Genomic DNA, 5,725 nt, shown 5'->3' with positions numbered 1-5,725 from the left:
CCTGCATGCTTTCTGAATATGCCCGACCTTGCCACATTTATGACACTTTATGTTTTTGTAGTAACAATCACTGGCGCTATGATTCTTTCCTTTACATCTATAGCACCCTTCTTATTTTGCAGGTGAGCGCCATCTCCCCTTTACCTTGTGAACAGCGGTGACATCATCACCTTTCCGCAACTCCGCTGACAAATCCATCACGTAGAGCTTCATCCAGCTTGTCCCCGAAATCACAATTCGCAGCGAGCTGGCGCAGCTCAGCAGCATACCCCGTCACTGTCTGGCCGCGTTTCTGGACACATTTTCGGTACCTGAAACGCTCAGCGATGACCAATGGTTTAGGTTCATAATAATCTTTTAGGATGGTCACGATCTGATTAAAAGTTTTGTCCTTTGGTTTGTCAGGCTGGACTGGGTTGCGTAGAAGGCCATATGTTGCTGCGCCGACTGAGCTCAACAATACTGGAACTTTCTTTCCATCATCGACACTGTGAGCTTCGAACAGCAACTCCATGCGCTCAACGTATGCAGACTAGAGTGCGGATCGGGCCGCATTTTTCTGTCCGAGCCCGACCTGCGTCCGACAGGCATTAAGATATTTATGTCCGAACCCGACCCGAGCCCGACAGGCATTAAGATATTTATGTCCGAACCCGACCCGAGCAAGACAGGCATTAAGATATTTATGTCCGAACCCGACCCGAGCAAGACAGGCATTAAGATATTTATGTCCGAGCCCGACCCGAGCCCGACAGGCATTAAGATATTTATGTCCGAGCCCGACCCGAGCCCGACAGGCATTAAGATATTTATGTCCGAACCCGACCTGAGCCCGACAGGCATTAAGATATTTATGTCCGAACCCGACCCGAGCAAGACAGGCATTAAGATATTTATGTCCGAACCCGACCCGAGCAAGACAGGCATTAAGATATTTATGTCCGAACCCGACCCGAGCCCGACAGGCATTAAGATATTTATGTCCGAGCCCGACCCGAGCCCGACAGGCATTAAGATATTTATGTCCGAGCCCGACCCGAGCCCGACAGGCATTAAGATATTTATGTCCGAGCCCGACCCGAGCCCGACAGGCATTAAGATATTTATGTCCGAACCCGACCCGAGCAAGACAGGCATTAAGATATTTATGTCCGAACCCGACCCGAGCAAGACAGGCATTAAGATATTTATGTCCGAACCCGACCCGAGCAAGACAGGCATTAAGATATTTATGTCCGAACCCGACCCGAGCAAGACAGGCATTAAGATATTTATGTCCGAGCCCGACCCGAGCCCGACAGGCATTAAGATATTTATGTCCGAGCCCGACCCGAGCCCGACAGGCATTAAGATATTTATGTCCGAACCCGACCCGAGCAAGACAGGCATTAAGATATTTATGTCCGAACCCGACCCGAGCCCGACAGGCATTAAGATATTTATGTCCGAGCCCGACCCGAGCCCGACAGGCATTAAGATATTTATGTCCGAGCCCGACCTGAGCCCGACAGGCATTAAGATATTTATGTCCGAACCCGACCCGAGCAAGACAGGCATTAAGATATTTATGTCCGAACCCGACCCGAGCAAGACAGGCATTAAGATATTTATGTCCGAGCCCGACCTGAGCCCGACAGGCATTAAGATATTTATGTCCGAACCCGACCCGAGCAAGACAGGCATTAAGATATTTATGTCCGAACCCGACCCGAGCAAGACAGGCATTAAGATATTTATGTCCGAACCCGACCCGAGCAAGACAGGCATTAAGATATTTATGTCCGAGCCCGACCCGAGCCCGACAGGCATTAAGATATTTATGTCCGAGCCCGACCTGAGCCCGACAGGCATTAAGATATTTATGTCCGAGCCCGACCCGAGCCCGACAGGCATTAAGATATTTATGTCCGAGCCCGACCCGAGCCCGACAGGCATTAAGATATTTATGTCCGAGCCCGACCTGAGCCCGACAGGCATTAAGATATTTATGTCCGAGCCCGACCTGAGCCCGACAGGCATTAAGATATTTATGTCCGAACCCGACCCGAGCAAGACAGGCATTAAGATATTTATGTCCGAACCCGACCCGAGCAAGACAGGCATTAAGATATTTATGTCCGAGCCCGACCCGAGCCCGACAGGCATTAAGATATTTATGTCCGAACCCGACCCGAGCAAGACAGGCATTAAGATATTTATGTCCGAACCCGACCCGAGCAAGACAGGCATTAAGATATTTATGTCCGAACCCGACCCGAGCCCGACAGGCATTAAGATATTTATGTCCGAGCCCGACCCGAGCCCGACAGGCATTAAGATATTTATGTCCGAGCCCGACCTGAGCCCGACAGGCATTAAGATATTTATGTCCGAACCCGACCCGAGCAAGACAGGCATTAAGATATTTATGTCCGAACCCGACCCGAGCAAGACAGGCATTAAGATATTTATGTCCGAGCCCGACCCGAGCCCGACAGGCATTAAGATATTTATGTCCGAACCCGACCCGAGCAAGACAGGCATTAAGATATTTATGTCCGAACCCGACCCGAGCAAGACAGGCATTAAGATATTTATGTCCGAACCCGACCCGAGCCCGACAGGCATTAAGATATTTATGTCCGAACCCGACCCGAGCAAGACAGGCATTAAGATATTTATGTCCGAACCCGACCCGAGCAAGACAGGCATTAAGATATTTATGTCCGAACCCGACCCGAGCAAGACAGGCATTAAGATATTTATGTCCGAGCCCGACCCGAGCCCGACAGGCATTAAGATATTTATGTCCGAGCCCGACCCGAGCCCGACAGGCATTAAGATATTTATGTCCGAGCCCGACCCGAGCCCGACAGGCATTAAGATATTTATGTCCGAACCCGACCCGAGCAAGACAGGCATTAAGATATTTATGTCCGAACCCGACCCGAGCAAGACAGGCATTAAGATATTTATGTCCGAGCCCGACCCGAGCCCGACAGGCATTAAGATATTTATGTCCGAACCCGACCCGAGCAAGACAGGCATTAAGATATTTATGTCCGAGCCCGACCCGAGCAAGACAGGCATTAAGATATTTATGTCCGAACCCGACCCGAGCAAGACAGGCATTAAGATATTTATGTCCGAGCCCGACCCGAGCCCGACAGGCATTAAGATATTTATGTCCGAACCCGACCCGAGCAAGACAGGCATTAAGATATTTATGTCCGAGCCCGACCCGAGCCCGACAGGCATTAAGATATTTATGTCCGAGCCCGACCCGAGCCCGACAGGCATTAAGATATTTATGTCCGAACCCGACCCGAGCAAGACAGGCATTAAGATATTTATGTCCGAACCCGACCTGAGCCCGACAGGCATTAAGATATTTATGTCCGAACCCGACCCGAGCCCGACAGGCATTAAGATATTTATGTCCGAACCCGACCCGAGCAAGACAGGCATTAAGATATTTATGTCCGAGCCCGACCTGAGCCCGACAGGCATTAAGATATTTATGTCCGAACCCGACCCGAGCCCGACAGGCATTAAGATATTTATGTCCGAGCCCGACCTGAGCCCGACAGGCATTAAGATATTTATGTCCGAGCCCGACCTGAGCCCGACAGGCATTAAGATATTTATGTCCGAGCCCGACCCGAGCCCGACAGGCATTAAGATATTTATGTCCGAGCCCGACCCGAGCAAGACAGGCATTAAGATATTTATGTCCGAGCCCGACCCGAGCAAGACAGGCATTAAGATATTTATGTCCGAGCCCGACCCGAGCAAGACAGGCATTAAGATATTTATGTCCGAGCCCGACCCGAGCCCGACAGGCATTAAGATATTTATGTCCGAACCCGACCCGAGCCCGACAGGCATTAAGATATTTATGTCCGAGCCCGACCCGAGCCCGACAGGCATTAAGATATTTATGTCCGAGCCCGACCTGAGCCCGACAGGCATTAAGATATTTATGTCCGAACCCGACCCGAGCCCGACAGGCATTAAGATATTTATGTCCGAACCCGACCCGAGCAAGACAGGCATTAAGATATTTATGTCCGAGCCCGACCCGAGCCCGACAGGCATTAAGATATTTATGTCCGAGCCCGACCCGAGCAAGACAGGCATTAAGATATTTATGTCCGAGCCCGACCCGAGCCCGACAGGCATTAAGATATTTATGTCCGAACCCGACCCGAGCAAGACAGGCATTAAGATATTTATGTCCGAGCCCGACCCGAGCCCGACAGGCATTAAGATATTTATGTCCGAGCCCGACCCGAGCCCGACAGGCATTAAGATATTTATGTCCGAACCCGACCCGAGCCCGACAGGCATTAAGATATTTATGTCCGAACCCGACCCGAGCCCGACAGGCATTAAGATATTTATGTCCGAACCCGACCCGAGCCCGACAGGCATTAAGATATTTATGTCCGAACCCGACCCGAGCCCGACAGGCATTAAGATATTTATGTCCGAGCCCGACCCGAGCAAGACAGGCATTAAGATATTTATGTCCGAGCCCGACCCGAGCCCGACAGGCATTAAGATATTTATGTCCGAACCCGACCCGAGCCCGACAGGCATTAAGATATTTATGTCCGAGCCCGACCCGAGCAAGACAGGCATTAAGATATTTATGTCCGAGCCCGACCCGAGCCCGACAGGCATTAAGATATTTATGTCCGAACCCGACCCGAGCCCGACAGGCATTAAGATATTTATGTCCGAGCCCGACCCGAGCCCGACAGGCATTAAGATATTTATGTCCGAGCCCGACCCGAGCAAGACAGGCATTAAGATATTTATGTCCGAGCCCGACCCGAGCCCGACAGGCATTAAGATATTTATGTCCGAACCCGACCCGAGCAAGACAGGCATTAAGATATTTATGTCCGAGCCCGACCCGAGCCCGACAGGCATTAAGATATTTATGTCCGAGCCCGACCCGAGCCCGACAGGCATTAAGATATTTATGTCCGAACCCGACCCGAGCCCGACAGGCATTAAGATATTTATGTCCGAGCCCGACCCGAGCAAGACAGGCATTAAGATATTTATGTCCGAGCCCGACCCGAGCCCGACAGGCATTAAGATATTTATGTCCGAACCCGACCCGAGCAAGACAGGCATTATGATATTTATGTCCGAGCCCGACCCGAGCCCGACAGGCATTAAGATATTTATGTCCGAGCCCGACCCGAGCCCGACAGGCATTAAGATATTTATGTCCGAACCCGACCCGAGCCCGACAGGCATTAAGATATTTATGTCCGAGCCCGACCCGAGCAAGACAGGCATTAAGATATTTATGTCCGAGCCCGACCCGAGCCCGACAGGCATTAAGATATTTATGTCCGAACCCGACCCGAGCCCGACAGGCATTAAGATATTTATGTCCGAGCCCGACCCGAGCAAGACAGGCATTAAGATATTTATGTCCGAGCCCGACCCGAGCCCGACAGGCATTAAGATATTTATGTCCGAGCCCGACCCGAGCCCGACAGGCATTAAGATATTTATGTCCGAACCCGACCCGAGCAAGACAGGCATTAAGATATTTATGTCCGAGCCCGACCCGAGCCCGACAGGCATTAAGATATTTATGTCCGAGCCCGACCCGAGCAAGACAGGCATTAAGATATTTATGTCCGAGCCCGACCCGAGCCCGACAGGCATTAAGATATTTATGTCCGAGCCCGACCCGAGCCCGAATGTAGCGCACAGACTC

Source organism: Gobio gobio (genome assembly GCF_949357685.1).
Source record: "Gobio gobio genome assembly, chromosome: 6".
NCBI classification, from domain to species: domain Eukaryota; kingdom Metazoa; phylum Chordata; class Actinopteri; order Cypriniformes; family Gobionidae; genus Gobio; species Gobio gobio.
This window is presented reverse-complemented; position numbering follows the sequence as displayed.